Below are 17,133 nucleotides of genomic sequence, written 5' to 3' on the forward strand. Positions count from 1 at the left end.
CAATACTAGTAACTACAATACAGATTTTATTTTTATTTCCTCAATTTTCCCACTAATGCCTTTGGGGTTGTTTTTCCAGCACCCTATCCATTTAGTTTGCATTGTGTTTGGTGTCATGTCTCTTTACTTACCACCAATCTGTGACAGTCCTCTCTCTTCCCTGGACTTTCATGACCTTGACACTCTTGAAGATTATTGAGCAATATTTTTGTAGAATGTCCCTCAATTAAGGTTTTTTTTAATATCCCTTGTGATTTGATTAAGTCTGTACATAGGCAACAATACCGCAGAAGTGATATCCTCTTCTCATTGGTTTAAGATCAAATGGTTTAAGGTGTTTTCCAGGTCTCTCCACTGTAAAGTTAGCATGTTTCTCTTTGCAATAAATAATTATTTGGAGGAAGACACTTTGAGGCTATGCAAATATACTGTTTCTAATTAAATTTTCATCCATAAAATTTAGCATCCATCAAAATATCATACCTGCAACAATTGTTACTCTGATTCTCTAATGGTGATTTTGTTTTTCCTCTCATTCCTTTTACATTTATTAATAGGAATTCTTCTGTAAGAAAGAGCTGCCCCTTCTCCCACTTAATCTGTTAAATTATTTATTCATGTTACTAGTGATACATATTCATTCATTATAACTATTCTATAGTTATAATTCAATAATATCGCTATTTAGTGTGGTGCTAAAATTATCAGAGATTTGGCTATTGACAGTGCCTTTCAGGTGGGTTCCTATGCCTTTTCAATATAGTCCCATCAGTTTAAGAGTATTCTCTTAGTTTCTTAGAATACAAGAAAGTCCAGGCTCCTGTTTTGTTTTTCCTGTCTCATCCCTGGAAATAATGACTTCTCTAAGGAGGCCTACTTTCTTCTATTGGAAAATGATGTTTAGAAATAAGACCTGGGCATCATTTCATTGCTACTGAGGTGTCATTGCTATTTGGCTTTCTCACTGTACGGGACTAGAATTTACTTCTGTACTATATGTATTCTGTCCATGTATTTTTTTTTAAGAACTTTTGTTGAGATACAGTTGAGACAATAAACAGCATATATTTAGTGTACAATTTGGTATCCCAATCTCCCAATTCATTCCCCCCCAACCCTCCCCGCTTTCCCCACTTGGTGTCTATATGTTTGTTCTCTGCATCTGTGTCTCTATTTCCGCCTTGCATTTCCTCTTTCAGAGTTGTTAGCATTTGCCTTATGTATTAAGGTGCTCCTATATTGGGTGCATACATATTTATAATTATTATCTCCTCTTCTTGGATGGATCCCTTGATCTTTATGTAATGTCCTTTCTTGTCTCTTGTAACATTTTTTATTTTAAAGTCTATTTGATCTGATATGAGTATTGCTACTCCAGCTTTCTTTTGATTTTCATTTGCCTGGAATATCTTTTTCCATCCCCTCACTTTCAGTCTGTGTGCCTAGGTCTGAAGTGGGTCTCTTGTAGACAGCATATATATGAGTCTTGTTTTTGTATCCATTCAGCCAGTCTGTGTCTTTTGGTTGGTGCATTTAGTCCATTTACATTCAAGGTAATTATCCATATGTACGTTCCTATTACCATCTTCTTAATTGTTTTGTTTTTGTTTCTGTAGGTCCTTTCCTTCTCTTGTTTCCTGCTTAGAGAAGTTCCTTTAGCATTTGTTGTAGGGCTGGTTTGGTGGTACTGAATTCTCTTAGCTGTTGCTTGTCTGTAAAGCTTTTGATTTCTCCATCAAATCTGAACAAGACCTTTGCTGGGTATAGTACTCTTGGTTGTAGGTTCTTCCCTTTCATCACTTTAAATATCATGCCACTCCCTTCTGGCTTGCAGAGTTTCTGCTGAGAAATCAGCGGTTACCCTTATGGGAGTTCCCTTGTATGTTATTTGTCGTTTTCCCCTTGTTGCTTTTAATAACTTTTCTCTGTCTTTCATGTTTGTCAATTTGACTGCTATATGTCTTGGCGTGTTTCTCCTTGGGTTTATCCTGCCTGGGACTCTCTGCGCTTCCTGCACTTGGGTAGCTATTTCCTTTCCCATGTTAGGGAAGTTTTCGAGTATAATCTTTTCCAATTTTTTCTCAGATACTTTTTCTCTCTCTTCTCCTGGGACCTCTATAATGTAAATGTTGGTGTTTTAACATTGTCCCAGAGGTCTCTTAGGCTGTCTTCAGTTCTTTTCATTCTTTTTTCTTTATTCTTTTCCACATCAGTGACTATCACCATTCTGTCTTCCAGGTCACTTATTCACTCTTCTGCCTCAGTTAATCTGCTATTGGTTCCTTCTAGTGTATTTTTCATTTCAGTTATTGTGTTGCATATCTCTGTTTGTTTGTTCTTTAATTCTTCTAGGTCTTTGGTAAACTTTTTGATCTTTGGAGCCAGTCTTTTTTCAAAGTCCTGGGTCATCTTTGCCATCATTCTTCTGAATTCTTTTTCTGGAAGAGTGCCTATCTCCTCTTCATTTAGTTGTTTTTCTGGTGTTTTATCCCATCCCTTCATCTGGTACAAAGTCCTCTGCTTTTTCATTTTCTCTATCTTTCTGTAGCTGTGGTTTTCATTTCCACAAGAGGAAATACTGCTGATACTGCTTGATCCTGCTGTCTGCCCTCTTGTGGAGGAAGCTGTCTAGGAGGCTTGTGGGTGCAACCTGATGGGAGGGACAGATGGTGGGTATGGCTGGGTGGGTGGAGCTCAGTAAAACTTTAATCTGCTTGTCTGCCAATGGGCAGAGCTGTGTTCCCACCTTGTTGGTTGTTTGGCCTGAGGCTACCTAGCACCAGAGCCCACAGGCTCTTTGGTGGGGCTAATGGTGGACTCTGGGAGGGCTCACACCAATGAGCACTTTCCAGAACCCCTGCCACCAGTGCCCCTGTCTCCTCAGTGAGCCACAGCTGCCCCCCACCTCTGCAGGCAACCCTCCAACACCAGCAGGTAGGTCTGGTTCAATCTCCTTTGGGGTCACTGCTCCTTTCCCCTGGGTCCTGGTGAGCACTCTTTTTTGTGCCCTTCAAGAGTGGAGTCTCTGTTTCCCCCAGTCCTGTAGAGGTCCTTCAATCATATCCCACTGGCTTTCAAAGTCTGATTCTCTGGGGATTCCTCCCCCTGGTTGCTGGACTCCCAGGTTAGGAAGCCTGACATGGAGCTCAGAACCCTCACTTTAGGTAGACTTCTGCAGTCTAACTGTTCTCCAGTTTGTGAGTCACCCACCCAGCATTTATGGGATTTGATTTTAACGTGATTACGCCCCTCCTACAGTCTCATTGCAGCTTCTCCTTTGTCTGTGGATGTGGAGTGTCTTTTTTGGTGAGTTTCAGTGTCTTTCTGTCCCATCTATGTATTTATATATTTAAGGAATGAATTAGTACTAACACCTCCAGTTAAATCTCCAGTGAACACTACAGGGTTTATTGTAGTCTTTACGATTCCCTTATTTGTAACTTCTTTCTCTGACAATGACAAACTTGGTTCTCAATATCAATGATATTTACATTTACATAATTTTTTCAATTCTTATACAATTATGAAATAATTTTGGAATTGCTAAACAAATATATTAAGTAGGGAATACTGTATTTGTCTGTTATAGTATGTATGTCTTTATCCATGCAGTATCTAGGCAAAATGCTATTTTCCAAAATTGATTTTGGTGTGTTGACTTTATATCCTATGACCTTATATCCTACAACCTTGCTAAATTCATTAATCATTTATTGGGGCTTTCTTGTACTTTGGGATTTTCTACAAATGTCAATCATATTGTCTGCCAAAAAAAGATAGTTTTCTTACTTTCTGTATGCATTGATTTTTTCCTTGCCTAACTGCACTGGCTAGGACTTCCAGTAGAATGTTGGATGGGATTGATGAAACATTTTTGTCTTGTTCCCAATCTTAACAGAATTCAGTCTGTCACCATTAAGTGAGATGTTAGTTACAGATTTTATGAATGTCCATTATCAGGCTAAAGAAGTTTTTGTCTATAAAAATTATTTTTTAGTATTTTTTACATACGATTATTAGTATATAATGCTATGCTATACTATACTTATACTATATCTATTCTCAGGTAAGGCTTTTGATAAACGCAAGCTATAGGCTACAGCAAGGGAAAGAGAGTGCAAACAAGCATCAGGGGTTAGAGAGACATCAAGGTGCAGTTCCATAGGGTCCTTCTTATTCACACAAGATGCACTTTGTGTCCAGATTAAACAACCAAAATTTGTGCAATAAATCTTGGCCTCAGGAGAGCTCAAGTAGAGGTTCCCAACAGAATCTCTACTGGCCATGTGACCAAAGCAGGTTGTCTAAAGGATTATACAAAAGCCATGAACAAACACACTGGCTCTGGGTGACCAGGGAAGTTTCAGACTTTAAACAACACCTCATAAATTACTAGGTAATTTGTTAGTGGACCAGTGAAGTTTATCTTAGCTAAGAATCAAAGTCAGATATCCAGGCATGCCTGAAGATAAACACAGAGCTGACTCAGTCCAGCTGTGAAACAGCTGTATCCTACAAACATTAGATTCCTAGAATAGACAAATTTTTTTTAATTGTAGATTTTAAAATTTATTAAAGCCTTTTTTGCATCTATTAATATGATCATATGTTTTATTTGTTCTCTAGAGTTCTAATTTGGTGAATTGTAATCATTGATTTTGAATGTTAAACCAGCTTTGAATTCCTGGGATAAATGTACTTGATTGTGATATGTTCTTGCATATGATATGCTAACTTTTTCTGAGGATTTTAGTGTCTATGTTCATGTGAAATATTGATCTGTAGCTTTCTTTTCTTGTATTATCATTATCTGATTTTGGTTTTCTCATAATTCCATCCTGATATAATAAGTTGAGAAGAGTTCTTTTCTATTTGAATTTTTTAAAAAATATACAGTAAAATTCTCCAGTGAAACCATTTAGTTTTTTTTTAAGAAATTTTTTACTGTGATTTAAATTTCTTTAAAAGATATAGTTTCATTCACACTATTTATTTACTTCGTGAGTGACTTTTAGTAGTTTTTGCCTTTCTAGGAATTAGTCTCTTTCATCTAAGTGTTTAGTGCATGTGCATAGTATTCATAGCATTTCCTTATTATTTGCATAATGTCTATTGGGTCTGTAGTGATAGCCACTGTTTCATTTATGATGTTAGTAAATTGGGTCCCTGCATAACTGGCTATCTGGCCTGGTGTGTCCCAGGACTGGTGCCACCCACCTGATAGGCAGGCAAGCCTTGTTGCTAATAGGTTAGAGGGGAGACTCTAAAATGGAGCTTGCCAACATTAGTGTCCTCATGGCAGAACAGGTCTCCAAATTTGCTGCCACCAGCATCTATGTCCCCAGGGGAAGTCCAGTTGCCCCCTGCCTCACCAGTAGATTCTCCAAGGTCAGCAAGTGGGTTTGACCCAAGCTCTTTTCTAATTACTGCCTCTGCAATTGATCTCAGAGTGTGTGAGATTTTGCATGTGCACTTTAAGAGCACAGTCTCTGTTTCCTACAGCCCTCTAGTTCTTCCATAACCAAGTCCTACTGGCCTTCAAAGCCAGATGTTCTAGTGCTTCATCTTTCCAGTGTAGGACCCCTGGGCTAGGGATCCTGTCATGGGGTTTGGTCTCCTCATTCCTTGGAGAGAACCTCTGCAATTGTAATTATCCTCCCATTTGCAGCTCACCTACCTGGGGTTGTGGGTCTTGACTATAGTATGTCTCCACCCCTTCTACCATCTTGTTGTGATTCTTTCTTTATATCTTTAGGAGTGGAAAATCTTTTCTTCTAGCCTTCTGTTTGGTCTCATCAATAGTAATTTTGGTGGGCCCATGTGAGGAAGTGAGCTCAGTGTCTTTCTACTCCACCACCTTGGCCACTTCTCATAAAAGTTTCTTTTAATATGTGATAAACATATGACAAATTGCTATTATTTTTGCTTCATACAGTGTCACTTATATTTCAGAGCAATTAAAAACATGCAGACAAAATGAAGTTTATTTTACCATCACTTATATTTCCAATATACTTAATTTACTTGTGAACATTAAAGTTTCTGTGTGGTATCATATTCTTCTGCTGAAGAATTTTTTTTAACCTTTCTAGTAGAGTATATCTACTAGCAAATGAGTTCCCTCAGTTTTTCTCTACCAAGACTGTCTGTATTTTTACTTCACATTTGAAGGATATTTCACAGGGTATAAAACTGGACTGACATTTTTTGCTGTTCAGTCCTCTAAAAATGTCACTCCATCTGTTATAATTCTTATGTTTATCCCTCTGTATGTAATTTGGCTTTTTTTCCCCTCTTGCCATCTTCAAAATTTTCTGTCTTTTGTTTTTATTTGTTTGAGTGATACGCTTAGGTGTGGTTTATTTGCATTTATCATATTTGGTGTTTCCTTAGCTTCTTGTATCTGTGGTTTGATATCTGTCATTAATTATAGAAAATTCTTAGCTAGTTCTTCTTCAGATATTTCTTTTGCCTTGTTCTCTCTTTCTCTCCTTCTCTTTCTCTTTCTGGGTTACCGATTATATGTATTAGACTGTTACTGATGCATTGCTCTTGGATTCTCTGCTTTGTTTTGTTTTTTGTTTGCTTATATTTTTCTTTATGATTTTATTTTTATTTCATGTTTCTGTCTTCAAGTTCACTGATTGTTTATTCAGCTGTATGGAGTCAATTTATGGGTTCATAGAATATAGTCTTAATTTTGTTTGTTTTTTAAAAAATGTCTCACATTTCTATCTGATTCTTTCTTATAGTTTTCTTCTCTCTACTCATATTGTTCATGTTAACCTCTATTTTGTTAGAGAATTTAACATATTAAATTTAGTTATGTTAAATTTCCTGCCAAATAGTTTCAACATCTGTGTCATATCTGAATTGACTTCTGTTGATTGGTTCATCTCAGCAATGTGTCACGGTTTTCTTCTCTTTTGCATGTCAAGTTAAGTTTTGGATGAAATAAAGTCTTCCAGTACAAAATAATAGAGGCAGAGGTAAATAGTTTTTTTTGTTTTGTTTGCTTGTTTTAGTATGCCTAGAAAGAGGCATAGTTTTACAACTGCTAGGCCTTTAGCAGGGGAATTTGACTTAATGTAGAGATGGTCTGGGTTTGCAGTTTCTTGTTGCTACAATCAACCTCATAGCACCATTCTCTTCATATTCCTCTAGCACCACCATTTGTTTAAAGTGGGAGCAGGTTTGCAAGAGTTTTTTTTTTTAAGGCATTTCCTTTATAAATTTATTTATTTATTTTATTGGCTGCATTGGGTCTTTTTTGCTATGTGCAGGCTTTCTTTTAGTTGTGGTGATTGGGGGCTACTCTTCGTTGTGGTGTGCGGGCTCCTCATTGCCATGGCTTCTCTTGTTGTGGAGCATGGGATCTAGGCACGTGGGCTTCAGTGGTTGCAGCACATGGGCTCAATAGTTGTGGCTCATGGGCTCTAAAGCGCAGGCTCAACAGTTGTGACGCATGGGCTTAGTTGCTCTGTGGCATGTGGGATCTTCCTGGAGCAGGGATTGAATCCATGTCCCCTGCTTTGGCAGGCGGATTCTTAACCATTGCACCACCTAGGAAGCCCTCAAAAAGTTTTTCTTAACATTTGTTCTACCCTTAGCTTTAAACGTTTCCTTTAAGGTTTGGTCTGCCTTTGTGTCGTGAACTCTCCTGGCAGTATTCACTGTTATTTGTTGCTTAAAGCTTGTTAGGCTATGATGGCGGTTGAGTTGGGGTAGAGGGAATTCTTGTTGTGTTGATTAAGCAACAGTATTAAGTAGGAAGTATGTCTCTGCTTGTCAGGACTGTGATCTTCCAGTTCCTCTAACCCTCTCTCAGCTGTATTTCTGTTCCCAGCATCACGTATCCTGCCCTTCCTTCCCCTTTACCCCTGAGATGAGTTTTGTTTTGTTTTGGTTTTTCTCCTGTTACCTTCACACAGCTGCAAGGGCTTTTCACAAACTAAATGTGATGGTGTTTGATAGCCTTCCTTGACCTAGATTGACTTTGTTCCATGAAAAAGACAGGGGAGAAGATTTAGGTAGCTTTTCATAACCCTCCCACAGCAGTTGCTTTTCCCCTCCCTCAGGTCTTCTTGAGAAGAGACATGTTATCACAACTCTAGGCAACTGGGGTTCATGGAGAAAAAGAATCCAGCAAAAGGATATGAACTCCCCTCATGTTTGCAGCCCCCAAGGTTCCACTGTGTTTCACCCACCTACATTTGGCGTCCACCAATTTGTTGAATATTCCAGCTCATTTCTTCTTACTGCTGTTTGGATTTACATGCTTCAAGTGCTGGCATCCTTTCTCTCTCTGCAGGTGCCTGTATTTCCTTAGATTTCAGGTTATTATACTGTACTGTGACCCCCAACCCTCTGATAGGCCCAAAATAATTCATGAAGTTGCAGTCTGTCTGACTATTTTTCATGTAAGTGTGGAAGTGATACAATTTCAAGTTCTTTTTATCCTCATGAGAAAACAGAAAGAAGTATACATCAATCTTTTTATACAATAACTTTAAATTTTCATACAATTTCCTAATGATTAGAAAATTCCAAATGATTTAACTAAATTAAGCAAAAGTCTAGTAATCTCAACTTCTCCAACTCTCTCTCTCAATCATTTTACCACTATCTACAAAGTTGAAACAAGCCTCTCTGTCTAGTTTTCATAGTTATTCTTCTGTTTCAATAATTTTATCATTCAAACCCTGATAAGTAGTAAATACATCCTCTAAACTAATGGCTCTCAAACTTTTAATTTCAATCCTTAAAAATTATTTGAGGGTGCTTATTAAAATGAAACTTGCTTAGTTTACCCATAGGAGATCAGATTTCCTAGATTTGAGGTGGAGCTAGGAAATTGGCATTTTTAATAAGCTTCTCTGATATTCTGATACAACGTAGTTCCTTTTCCATGCTCTGAGAATCTCTAAGTATTTACCCCAGTAGGGTACTGCTTTTGAATTTCTTCCATTTGGATTTCACTTTGTGTCATATCTCTTTTTCCATATTTTGTCCATCTTTCAAGAATATTTTTCTACTCCAGACCCTATACTTGGAAGTAGGGTGATGATCAAATGCTTAGTGATTGGTGAACCCTCCCTCTGCACTAACCAACCAGAACAGAGGTCAACCCAAACAGAATAGATGTCAACTTTAAAGAACCCTATAGTTCTGCCTGTGCCAACCAGTCAATACCAGCCTTCAAAGAATCCATTTTTATCAGTTATATTCCTGTAAATATCAGTTTGCACATAGTATTTTTTGACAGGCTTACTGAGATATAATCCGTATACCATAAAATTCACCCATTTAAAGTGCGCAATTTAATCACACACAGTGTTTTCATTTTTTATGCTTTACTGATTTGTGAATGTATAGTGTCTATACCAAAAAATAATTTAAATTACCTTTTAAAAAATATTTGTCTTCTTATCTTGTATTTTCCACAGTCACTTGCCCAGTCCCACCATATAATATATGTTTAATAAGCACAGTTTCATTGAATAAGTGAATAAATAACATTGATCCTTAAATATCCCCAGTCTACGTGAGTGTATATTTGTGTTCCCTTAACTGCAATATTCAGGAGTCTGAATATATAAAAACAGAACAGCTACAACAATTTAAAAAACAACAACAACAATCTTAATTACCGAGTTTAGTGGTATAGTTATTTAAAATGTGTCCTTTTGTTCAAGGTTTTTGAAGCTGCCCTTCCTATTCCTAATTTTTTAGTAACGTTTATCTATTTTTTTCTGCTTTCCTCTGATGGTTTTTATTTACCCTCACACTTATTTCCTGAGCTTTGCCATTTTGGTGTTCTAATCTTGTATTCATTGAGCCCCTCTTGCTCCATATTGGGTTTTCCTTATAAAGGCCACATTTCCTTTAAATTTCTTAATGTTGCAGGCAATATTTGGTAAAATATTCTGCTGTTTTACAGTATAATTTTCCTGGTGTGGTTCTTCATCTGCCTTACTTATATTGTTCAATTTCTCATATTTTGATTAAAAATTATGCTCTGTAGAAGAAAAAAAAAATTTGAATGAGTCTAGGAGCAGGATATTACCATTCTAATAAAAACAAAACATTCAAAAAACAAAAACACTGAAATATAAATATTATATACATACATCTGCAAATAGTATATAATAGGTATATAAAGCATTCTGCATTACTCAAATGAGAATTCAACTAAGCAAAATGCATGCTCCTTCTAGTCAGTGTCTAAGATAAACTCTTTGTAGACATTTTGATATATCACAAGTCTTCTGGAAATGTCGATATTCCAACATAAACAATCTCAAGAATGCTATTTTGTTACAATGCCCACACAACATTAAAAAATACCCCTATAAGCAACACTGAGAGAAGATAACATACTTTGTGGTTTAATAAGTTATTTTCTTTTCTCTACCAATTCTCTAAGGTAATTATAAGACTGAATGATTTGGTATACATTCTTATAAATTTAGGACACATTCTTTAATCTCCATAACTGTTCTTACCAGTTCTCCTAGTTATAACTCTGCTGTCAAGTATACTTTATTCCACTGAGACTTAAATCCTTTACACAGTCTGTGTTAAAAATATTCATAAATCATCTAAAACACAGCTGCCTGTATTTTCAGTCAGAAATGACAAAATACTCCAGACTTGGCTTATATTTTTGTCTCTACCAAGTTAAAAGAAAATAGGGTTAATCAAAGCAAGTCAATGAAATTTGTCTTCTATGTCACTAAATCCACAATCCTCTTATGTCTCCCCTCTCAGTATTTACTTTGCCCCATCATTCAGGTCTTCAGTTTTCTTCAACCTTTATCATTTTCCCTTTGTCATACTTGATAGGGATATAATAGCAGTCATTTAGATGTTACAGGAAATTAATTTTAAATGAAGACCATTATTTTCCCTTTGGTTCCATAGACATCCCTGAAGTCATACCTGGCCTACATACCCTGAAGATGAATGCTTTAATCCTTCTAGTATAATGTTCAACAATAGTGTAGGGACTCTCATCAAATCAAAAACCGTTGGGAGGATGAGCTTTGGCATAGTTGGGCTTCTGCTCATCACTGAAAGCTGCCAAAGATACGGAAATAGCCCTGTGTTATTTTTCATGGCTTTTCCCATGATCTGAAGCACGCCATTCCTTAATTCAACAACTATTTTGTCAAGCACCGATCCTTCATTAAGAATGTAGCAGTGATTATGATAGGAAAGTTCTCTACTGTCATTTGGTTTTTAAGGATAATAAGGAAATAGATCTTATAAAAGTAAATGAATATGCAAGATAATTTCAAATACCTATAAGCATTATATTGACACCATTCACCCAGCTTCTACTCCAATATTAATGTAATAAATTGCCTTTGGGAAGGACCCAGGGAAAATCATGGCTACCTTACAGAAAACAATCAATATTTTTTTTCCATGGAGGTGACATTGGCAATGAGTCTACATGACAGAGAGCCAAGTAGTCCAAGAGAGAAGAATCTTCCTTTCAGAAGTCCTGTCTCCAAGGGCAGCAAAGTAAAGGCCTTTAAGGATAAAAAAACAAAACAAAAACAATGTATCGGAGAAACAATGAACAGGCCAGTGCTGCTCAAGAATCCTAGACAGGTTAGGATGTTTGTATGGGGAGCAGAGTAAGGTGGAAGATCTTTTAGGGTCTTATAAATGAAGATAAGAAGTTTGGATTTTTATTTTCTAAATATGAAATGACAAGCTATTGGAAGATTTTAGTTAGGGAAATAGTATAATTTGATTTACATTTTAATATCACTTAAATTACATCATGAAAAATGTAGATGGGAAGTTGGAAACAGGAAGATCAAAGAGAAGGAGATTATATTCAGGTCAGAGATGATGGCTTGACTTAAGATAATTTAAAAGAGATAAAAGAAGGCAGAGTTATAAGATATATTTAAGATCTTTCATAAGATGGATTCAATAACTTTGGAATCAAACATGTCTTGCTTGAATCTTTCTCTAAAACTGACTAGGTGTGAGACTTTGATCAAATTATTTTTTGACATTCTGTTCAGGCAGTCATGAGCTACATCAACGTATGATAGACGGTAAGAATGATGACAAATTCTTCTTCCCTGCATCTAGACTCTTGTGATGTGATTTTGCAGGTCTTCCTATCAGGAAATAGAGCCTATTAATTCAGCTTTTGAATCTGGATTGGCCATGTCACTTTTATTGGCCAAGAGAACATTAGCATCATGATGCAAGCAAAGACCTAAAAGTTGTTGCACAATGAGGTTTTCCCTCTACTTAGGCTCTTTGGATATTTGCCACCACCACCATATGACAAAGCCCTGGCTGGCCTGCTGTTTGATAGGCAACATGTGGTCCAGTCACTTTTGTCGTCACAATCTACAGCCAGACAATCCCCAGCGGCAAAGCCTTTCAACACAAGTGACTGTACTTACATAAGTGATCTTGGTTGAGACCAACAGAAAAACAATCTAGCTGAGGCCAGCCCAAATTGCTAAGCCACAGAATCATGAGCTATATAATGGTTGTTTCAAGCCAGTAGGCTCTGGGGTGGTTGTAGGACAATAATAGGTAACTGATACATAGAGTCAGTGAGAATTAGAGTTAGACCTGATTAAACACTAATTAGAGTTTGTGAATGGAAACACTGGAAGTGTAAAAATTCCCCACGATAATTTATAATATATATTAGAAGAGGGCAGTGAATCATTATATTTGGTTTGAAAATCAAGGAAACTAACTCATCCGGATTATAACAGAAATAATAAAGGACATTCCTTTTTAAGATCATGAAGGAATCTGTATACCATGCTAAGGATGAGATATATATTTGGGGGCCAACATTTCATAAAACCTACATATAGTTAGGTCACCTGGGATTCCTTAAAACAGAATTCCAGTCCCTATCTCACATTTACTGAATTTGAAATTTTGGGATAGTGAAAAATATAGACACATATTTAGAATGTCAACCTAGAAAACATATTAGAAATTTTATTCATTGGGACTATTTAAATTTATAATAAAACATTTTAGACTTCAACTTTTTCTTCTTGAAGTTCCATGAATCAAAATGTTTTCCCAGTCCTCTTTCTGTTGCAGAAGGAAAGATGGATTTTGGCATGAAAATCTTTATGGACTTCTCTGGAGATCTAGCTTTCAAAAGTAAAATTCTGTTTCTAGTACAATAGAATCAAATTCAGAAAACCAACTCATAAAATGTTTTTTTGTAATAGAAATATTAACCATGTGTTTAATTCCTAGATGTTACATCATCATCAGATACATGCAAACATCAGAAACGGAAGAATATTGTCATGATTTCTAGATTTAGATTTTACCTATTGTTTTGGCTTGAACAAATCATTTGTCTGCTCGGCATCTTTGTTTTCACATCTGTAAAACGAGTGTTAAATTAGGGTCTCCAAGGTAATTTTAGCTTCCAAGATTCTATGATTGATGACACAGCTTTGTATTTTCAATTTCATATAATCCAACATATAGTAGCCATTTAATTTTTTTGTTTGTTTGTTTTTTAATTTATTTATTATTTTTGGGGGGGGTACACCAAGTTCAATCTTCTGTTTTTATACACATATCCCCGTATTCCCTCCCTCCCTTGACTTCCCCCCACCCTCCCGTCCCAGTCCTCTAAGGCATCTTCCATCCTTGAGTTGAACTCCCTTTAATTTAACAATGCCACTATTCTCACTAGAGTATTTCTCATTTGTTTATGTAATTATGTACACGGAAGAGGATTAATTCATTAAGTCTCAATCTTTTTTGTGGCTATAAGCAGTGAATGGCCCAGACATCAGCTTATCCCATCTATTCAATATAAGCTTCTTCCCAATCAATATTATGTGGTCATCTGTCAGGAAAATGCAACCAAGACTGATCACCACCCGTACACCTCCAACCTTGTTATCAATTTGCCATCTTTGATTTATAAAATATATCATGATTTCCAATTAATGTTATTCAGCTGTGTTTGATTCTTCACTGTTTAAAGGGTTTCATTATTGATTTGTTTTAATGGCAATCATATTAAGCATCCAATCTATGCTATGTAAATTTTTAGGACATGTGAATACACTTTCTGCATTCAATTTTATACAATTCTTTTAATGGAAAAAAAAGGCTATGAAATTATTTTCATTCATACATAAGATTTTGATTCTTGTGTTGCTTGGTATTATTTTTTAAAGTAAAGATTAAATTACCACAAGGAGAGGAGAATTATAATACTAAACTGAGGTAGACTTCTTAAAGGATGTGGTCTCTAAAAGTGATAATAGATTAGCCATGCACAGAGACAATTTCTGGATCTGATTTGACAGATTCAAAAACTCTAATCAAGAGAAAAGTATTACTTCAACAGTCTAGTTCACAATCTAGAATTCTCTTATTAATGTAATCTTTTGTTTAAAGCATTTTCTCAGAAAAAAATAAAATGTATCCACCTAATCTATAAATGATATATTAACTAATTCACACCTATTGTTCTAATAGGATGCATAACTCAGATTCCTTCGCTGGAAATTCTGTGTGATTTAATGGTTGTCAAAATGAAGCAAATAAAATATGGATGAATGTCAATGTGCACGTTCAGATATTAGGAGTAGAAATTTGACTGGCAGGATTAGGTCTATCAAGAAGCCCAATTTAAAGCTGATGCAGCCAGGGGCAACAAAGTTTGTGTGCAGATGCCCTGGTTAAGTCTACAAGTGAGTACGTCTACAAGTGCCAAAGCTCACCCTGGGCTTCCCATGTGTAGATCCCATTCAGAATCTGACTCAGTAACTCTTAAGATATGTCTGTAGCAGCTGTGTTTTTAAGAAGCTCCACAAAAAATTCACATATCCACTAGAGTCTGAGAACCTCTAATTTGTACTAATTATCACAAACCAGAGGAAAGTCAGCCATGAAAGGCTGGGCTCTGAGATCAAGTGAAAATAGGGCTATTAACACGGCACCATTCTCTGTTGTGCTTCAGAGGAGGAACTGCAACAGTAAAAATTCAAACCATTACAAGAGGATGTTAAAGTTTAAATGAATGTTAGAGTTTAAATGAATAATCAAATCCAACCAGAGGCAGGCAGTGGTTATAAAGCAAAGTAGATATTGCCGAGAACTCAATATGATTTAGTTTAAAAAAAAAAGTAATTTTTTTTAGTTAGCGCTTAAAACAAACAAACAGCAAACAAACACATAAGCCTATACAAAAGCAGTACCATTTTCTAAGTATTCAAGACTGTCCTGGTTGGAAAATAGTCTTTAGTATGATTGGGGCAATTATAATTTATATTAAATAAATCAATGTAATATAATAATATAATAATCTGAATTCATCAATTGTTCACTACCCTTTTTGATGTTTTTGCCATTTTGTTTGTTTTACATTTTAGTATATCTACAACAGATATTCATCTAACACTAATTGCGTCTTTGTGTCTAATTGCTATCAGCCAAGCAGCAGTTTTGATGTAGTTGATAAACATTTTATTTTGATGCCTTCTGGTAAGATCAAGAAAGCACTAGAATCAATAACTCTCAAATTTGATATATTAAATATTTCACAAAAATTATTTCCACCTCCTTAGTAGGAAGCTGGGACTATAAGCCATACCTCCAACTGACATCGCCACTGTTATTCCATTATCATCATTTTAACTATTACTTATGTGAAAAGGCTGAGGCTTCCTGATAGTTCACCTCAATTAAAAAGTTGGGTCCAAATGGACCTAAGGAAAACCTTGAGTCAGGTATCTTATTTTCTTTTATTTATCCTCTTCCAAGTTCTCGAAGTTTTGGGGGAACTATTAAGGCCCAAAACTAATTGTGAAAACCATCATAGAACACTTGATAAGAATATATACTTTCAGGACCTTTCCCTGGAAATTCTGATATATATTTTGGGAGAAATCTGTTTTTTTCAAATAACATCTCTAGGTGATTTTATGATCAAGCAAGTCTAATCATATATGTTTGTAATCTTCTAGATTGATTTGCAGATGGGAGACAGAAAAGATTTTGATGAGTGAAAAAAGAAAACAGTTTAGTAAAGGCTATATTGTTGTATCTTCCCCAGGACAATTAACATCAGATACTGGGAATGGGGAGTGTGTGAAAACTTAAGAGAAACTGCTGGGCAGGGAAAGGTGGTTATCAGTAATTGGATCCAGGTGCAGGAGTCTGAGACAACAGAGTATCCAGGCTGTCCAGCCTCAGTCGGTAAAGGGACCCATCTGTTCCAACTTCTAAATGGTTGATACCCAACCATCCAAATCAGTTTGACACCATATGACAGTAGGTTTTCAGGTTAACTGAAAGTGTCCAGGGGCCAGTGCAGTAAAGCAGACACTGACTCTCAATTTTTCATATCCATGACCAGCTAGGAGGTACTGTTATGACCAGGACCCTGACACACTTACCACTAGGAATACATGAGGAATGCCATTAACAGTTGATTCTCATTATTTGTGGATTTCATATTTGCAAATTTGCCTACTTCATAAAATGTATTTTTAACCTCAAAACCAAGGCTCAAGGTACTTTTGCAGTCATTTGTGGTCATGTGCAGAGTGGTGAAAATTTGGGTTGCCCAATATGCTCCTTCCTGGCTGAGGTTGAATGAGGTGATACCCTGCCTTCTTGTTTCAGCTCTCATACTATAAACAAGTGCCCTTTTCACAGTCTATTTAGTGTCACACTTTCGCATATTTGTGCTTTTTTATTGGTGATTTCACTGTTTAATATAGCCCCCAAGTGCAGTGCTGAAGTGCTATATAGTGCTCATAAGTGCAAAAAAGCTGTGATGTGCCTTACAAGGAAAATACATGTTAGATAAGCTTTACCCAGCATGAATTACAGTGGTGTTACTTGTGAGTTCAATAGTAATGAATCAGTAGTATATATCAAATAAAGTATTCTTAAAAAGAAACACACATAAAACAAGGTTATATATTGATCAACTAATGGGAATGTGATCAGAAACTTGCAGGAGCCTAACCCTCTGTTTCCCCTAGGAGTAATGGTTCAGTATTTGCAAATTCAGCGTTTACAGTGACTTTATAGAAAAGAAATAGGAATCAACCATATCTGTGGAATATTAGTCTTTGCAGTGATAGG

The sequence above is a fragment of the Hippopotamus amphibius genome, chromosome 11, assembly GCF_030028045.1.
Source record: "Hippopotamus amphibius kiboko isolate mHipAmp2 chromosome 11, mHipAmp2.hap2, whole genome shotgun sequence".
NCBI classification, from domain to species: Eukaryota; Metazoa; Chordata; class Mammalia; order Artiodactyla; family Hippopotamidae; genus Hippopotamus; species Hippopotamus amphibius.